Source organism: Mesoplodon bidens (genome assembly GCF_964165515.1).
Source record: "Mesoplodon bidens genome assembly, chromosome: 6".
Classification (NCBI taxonomy): Eukaryota; Metazoa; Chordata; class Mammalia; order Artiodactyla; family Ziphiidae; genus Mesoplodon; species Mesoplodon bidens.
In genome coordinates this window covers 68,252,664-68,258,807 of record NC_138162.1, presented here as the reverse complement: position 1 = coordinate 68,258,807, position 6,144 = coordinate 68,252,664, and the positions used below count along the sequence as shown (strand labels likewise).

Genomic DNA, 6,144 nt, shown 5'->3' with positions numbered 1-6,144 from the left:
GAAGCAAAAGATATCTGGGCTCATCTCCAAGTTCTGTCCCCTTGGGAGCTAGATGGCCTAGTATAAGTTGCTTAAGCATCGGTTTTCTTCTCTATAGAAGAGGAACAATAGTAGTACTTACTTCAAAGCATTTTTGAAAGATAAAATAAGATACATCATTTAAACCCTTAGCATAAAGCCTGTACTGTTAAGTGCTCAATAAATATTAGCTATTATTTTCAGTCTTTAAAGCATGCTATGTTTCAGAGACTACAGGAAGGCTTTCCTGCCCCGAAATTCAGGACTGACTTCCAAATACTTAGGTTGTCATTATTTTATACATTAAACACATCCCATTCTAACTCTATATAAAGAAGGATGTGATATACTAGGCACTGTCTTTACCTTAATATCTTTCGTAAGTGAATATCTGACCTGTAACTGAATACAAGGGTTTATGTCAGGAGAGAGGTTACATGCGGAAGGGCAGAGAAGAGCACAATGCTAGTGGGAGGAATGGAAGATACATTCCTATACAATTTTGCTAATGCTGGCTCTAGTATGCAGTAAAGTATAGCTGATCATCAACCTTCTCATCCCCACCTTGTAGGGGATATTTGCATAGTTCATGTAACATGACAATACAGGTAATTATAGTCTGAAAATCAGAAATAGACTGAAACCATATAGACCTTATTTAAAAATAAGAGATGATGAGGAAAGATTCTGCTGCAGGCTGGGCTGGCACCTTGTCAACTACACACTAAAAATGATGTAGTGATAAAAGACTAAATGAAAGAGAGTAAAGAAAAAGTATTGAGGCAACAATGATCACAGAGAATATTTATGTTAGTGGTCAGCAGTTAACACTGGTAACGCTTATTCTTAGGCATTTGTTATTTGTTGTCTTTTTTTAAATAGATTATTGAAGTAAAGAAATATTCTGTACATAAAAGAATGGAAATTCCATGAGACTTTTCAGCAATTATAGGACACCTGCTACAAAATGTTGTCTATGCCCCATTCCATTCTAATGTATCATTAACCAATATTATGGTTAAAAGTTTTCCTAGCTTCTCATTTTTTTTTTTGTTATGTAGACTCAATATGCCCTGAATGATTGTTGGGCAGGCTTTAATAAAAATCTTTTAAGAATGCGTATAGTTACGTATATATTACTCTCTTAAAAACAATTAGTTATTTTAATTTAGCAAACCCTTACCTGCCATATGATGAGCGCTATGTTAAACATGGGAATGAGAAGAGTCAAATGTATTGAGATGGAAACAAATCCTTCTTTTTTTAAAAAAAGATATTTTGATCCTACTAACTTAAGTGCCTTTATTTTTATTTATTTATTTATTTTATTATTTTTTATTTTTTTGCGGTACGCGGGCCTCTCACTGTTGTGGCCTCTCTCGTTGCGGAGCACAGGCTCCGGACGCACAGGCTCAGCAGCCATGGCTCACGGGCCCAGGAGCTCCGTGGCACATGCGATCCTCCCGGACAGGGGCAGGAACCCGTGACCCCTGCATCGGCAGGCGGACTCTCAACCACTGTGCCACCAGGGAAGCCCGAAACAAATCCTTTTTATAGCTAGATGTGGAACCGCTCTTAAAGTTGTTACTTGTGTTGAAAAAAATGTTGGTAAGTCTACTTGGAGTAGAAGTGAAGACCTCAATTGATCCATAACACGAATGGCTCAACTATCCTCAAAATAAGTGGAGTGATGTGTTGGTTGATGTGGAGAGAAAATGTGTCTGTGGCGGGATGGGGGTACATGAGTAAGAAAAAGAGGACTTGGAACCCCAAACTGTAGCAGGAGGCTTGTAGTAAGTCATGCTTCTTCCTCTTTAGTTTTGAGAGAAGGTGAATGTACTGAGTGTATTCTGTACATGTAAGCCAGGTCCCTGGGGGCCAGAGATCAGACTGCGGTCGGCATCTGCTAAGACGGCCCCCAGTGATCCCTTCTTCCTGCTGTTCATGCCCTGGTGTTCAGGCCCTCCTGGTTTCTGTCATTGGCATTTTCTCTCTCTCTTAAGAATCGCTCTAAAGGAGGCCAGCTGCCATGGTCTGGGGACACCTAGGCAGCCCAGGAAGAAGTCCATGTGGCAAAGAATTTGATGCCTCTAGCACATGGCTATTGGAGGCTTTCATTGCAGCTGTCTACCAGGGTTGGTCAAGTTGAGAAACTGGAACATGGAAGGTACAGGACAGTTTGGATGGGAGAGGGCTGAATCACCAAAGGGACTGGAGTGAACATCCAGATGACACAGAGAACTGAAAAATCTCTCACAAGTATAAGAAAGACTAAGGAAATGTAAAGAAAGAAAGTTACTGGGGAATTACAGAAAATGCAGCGAACATGGAGTCTGACTCTCACACCTGAAAAACCGAAGTTGTGTCCAATACTTAACTCTGAGGGTCAGAGTACCCCTAACTCACATATGGTTTCAGAAACTTCAAGGTAGGCACATAAATGACTACAACACAAGAATGAAATATAAAAGAGTACTCATGTACATTATATATCAGCATATAAATATGTAAGTGCATAAATAGTATAGATCACTTAAAATAACGTAAACTAATAAAGTATAATACAGCATAAGTAATATGAAATATTTTATGGAAAATAACTATCATACACCTAACATAACAAAAATAAATGATATGTAAGTAGAAATACAAGTAATACATTCACCACCATAAACAGTAACAACGTTAACTAATATATACCTATTCTTATACATTTATACAGAGAACACAAATTTTCAGAAGTATATCTGATACACGCTCAACTAATCTTCAGTTGAAAAAATGAGTAATATGGAAAGGTTAGCGTTTGCGTAATCACTGTATTCAGTTCTTGTAATGTTACCATTATTGCTAGTAAAGGATGTCAAATTTAATTACATTTTCCTATACATTCCAGGAAAGTATAAAAGAGGGGTGTTGCTATATTTTATATATATACACATATATATATATATATATATTTTTTTTTTTCACTTAGGTAATGTTTTGTCAAAACTTGTATATAGTGTAGCAATACCTAAAAGTGTTACACTGTTGAATTCTAAGGTTAAGACATTGGGACATTTTTTTATTCTATGTCCTCCCTGTATAATTAACTCACATTCTTTAGAAAGTGTTCCAATATTTTCACAAATTCTCTTTTTAACCAACCTGATTTAAGAATCTCTTTGCAATATTTAACCCAATTAGGTCAGTGTGGTCATTTTAAACTATGTTCATACTTTCTTTGATACTCCTCCCTTCAAAAAGAGAAGACTGATCCCCGATTTACTACCCAGAAATGTAGGCTGGAGTTAGTCTCTAAATCTAATGAAGAGAATGTGGCAGAAGTGTTACTATATGAATTTTGAAAATAAGCATATACACACACATAGAGGATCTCTTTTGGATCACTTACCCTGAGGGAAGACAACAGCCAGATCCTGAGCACAGGAATATGTGTGAGGAGAGACACCAGGGAGGAACTGAGGCCTTCCCCCAACAACCAGCACCAACTTCCCAGCCCTGTGAATGAGACACCTTGAAATTACAACTCCACACCTTCTGAAAAGCCTGCAGGATGACAACTGACTGCAAACCCTTGAGAGACTCTGAGGCAGAACCACTCACTTAAGCCATGCCTTAATCTTGACCCACAGAATCTCTGAGGATAATAATTATTGTGTTAAGCCGCTGTGTTTTGGGGCTTTGTAATACAGCAATTAATCTAATACAATCACCTCATTATTTTATACTCCATCTTCCATAAAGATGTATTAGGAAAAAGAGATCACCTTTTATGTAGGACAAAAACTGCAATTTAAAATGCACACAATCAATATTACTGCATTAGTCTTGTTTTTAATAGTGCATATGTTAATTTCTGAATCTGTGAATAGATGTGCCATTATTATGAGCTTCCATTGGTGACTGTTACATGTATGTGTTTAAACTTAATTCCAGATTAAGAAAGCACATTTGTAAATCCAGTTACTTAGCTGAAATCTCTCAGAAGAATATTTGTAACTGGAATATGACATTTGATTCTTGCTCAAAATATTTACTTATATACTTTGAATGAAATCATTACAGTTAAAAAATTGTGTCTTATTTTTGTGGTACATTCTGCCATTTTTCAAAATAATAAAAATAAACTACTGCTAGCTTACTTAGAAATAGGAAACTAACTTTTATGTGAGAATTATTTCATTAAATTCCTACTGTAAGTTAATTAATTGACATACTTAGTGGAGTAACAAAATTCATTTTTTAATTTAAAAAGTGAGCATTTATTGTTTGGTATGAGGTAAGCACTTGCTTTAAATGCCTTTTATGTATTTGTTAATTATTGCTGCTGTTCTACCAATTAGGAAAACAAAGCAAAGACAAGTCAAATCACTTTCAGAGGGTCACATATTTAGTAAGTGGTAAACTGGGCTTGAACTCAGGCCTTCTAATGTGCACATTCTTAAGCATACTGATGTCCCAATCTGGAATCCAGTTTTCCCACTAACACATAACAAAAGATCTGCAACAAAAGCTCATAAAAATGACACATACATCCACAGGTTCAAAATTAACATATGCCTTATTAAAGGCAAGACTAATCTAGCCATATTGATTGTGCACATCCTAAAATGCTTCTGCCTTTAAATACAAATTAGTATATGATCAAATTGCAGTGTAATTTTTAACAATTTTAAAATCTCCTCAAGACAACATACCTAATTCTATCAGAACAGATACATTAAAAAAAAAAAAAATCAAACCAACATGCATTCCCTACAAGCTACTTGGAACTCCAAGGGAAAAAAGCAACAAGGTCACAAAACAGGTCATCTTAATGGGGTACAATCTGGGGTTGCATTTATCTTAAGCAAAGGATAATGGTAACCTCCAAAGAAAATAGTAAAAAATTTCTAAGCAAAGACAAAGAATTGGTGACACTAAGGTAGACTTAGGTGCTGATCAAATTTGAGCTGCTTTCATTCCTGCTTTTTCTATTTCAGGACTCAAGAACTTGCTGCATTCTCCCCGCCATTAGGAAGGATGAATATAAAAGGCAACCTACATTGTCTAAAAATAGACCTCAGTCCACTTTGACAAAGCACTCCATCCAGCAGCACTCTGCTGCCACACTTTCACTAAACCAATGGAGATGTCAGCTTCATCTATTTCGTTTCTACTGGAGAACACAGGGATTCTTCAATATTTTGACCTGTCTCCACTGGAGAGGAAGAATTTGATTTGAAAAAAGACATGGGCCTAATTTTGCTAGATATTAATGAATTAGCTAAGGAAGTCTCTATATGGCTGCAGGAGCAGTCTGTCAGCAACCCCATGACAAATCTCTTTCTCTAACAGATTACAGTATGCTCACAAAATATTCACTTCAGGATGACATTTGGCATGTGGTTATACATTTCTGGAATAATCATAATTTTTTCCCTTTCATTAGCAAGAAAAAAAAATCAGTGTCTTAACCTATAGCACTTTGTTACAACTAAAATAACGAGAAAAATACATAATAAGACTAGTTAGTCCATCTCTGATAAAAACAGAAAAATATAAATTCCCTCCTTTATCAAAAGTGAGTAGAAAAATAGACACACATTTTAACAATATTTATTTTCTACCCTACATACATTTTATCTTCCAAAAAAAATTGTCTACAGATTTTACCCTATCACAAGAAACATTAAAGGGCTTAGGTCATATTTTGAAAACTGTTATATTAAGACATTGTCAGTGATTAACATTTTCACTTCCAGAGGAATTCATTTAGGACCACTTCGATTTCTTGATGAAACCTCATTAAAGTAAAAGAGTATATCCATATTTATAATAAAATATGTTTTGCTTTTTTTCTGTTATACTTAAAATATGATCATGGTAGGAAAATCTGTAAAGTAGATATAAACTTAATGACCAAATAAAAATTATTCAAAATCCCACCAGATATAATTATTATAATATTTTTGTTATATCCCCCAATTATATAGTTATATAGTACAAGTGTTTATAAATACACAATACGATTTTATTTAGCAAATAAAATACACAGAGATGATATTTTTGGTATATGCATTCTATTCCATTTCATTTTTTCCTTATATCATGTTTTCTTAGATTCCTCTCAGTCCAAAG

General features: G+C 35.2%; 1 protein-coding gene across 3 annotated transcripts in view; it reads right to left on the bottom strand.

Moving 5' to 3' along the window:
- Positions 1-6,144, bottom strand: part of PTPRD (protein tyrosine phosphatase receptor type D) — a 2,148,730-nt gene that overhangs the window by 1,690,468 nt on the left and 452,118 nt on the right. For all 3 annotated transcript variants that reach the window (XM_081238160.1, XM_081238163.1, XM_081238162.1), the window contains one exon: positions 3,416-3,522. The gene's annotated coding sequence lies outside the window, so the exon portion shown is untranslated. The remainder of the gene's footprint in view (positions 1-3,415; positions 3,523-6,144) is intronic.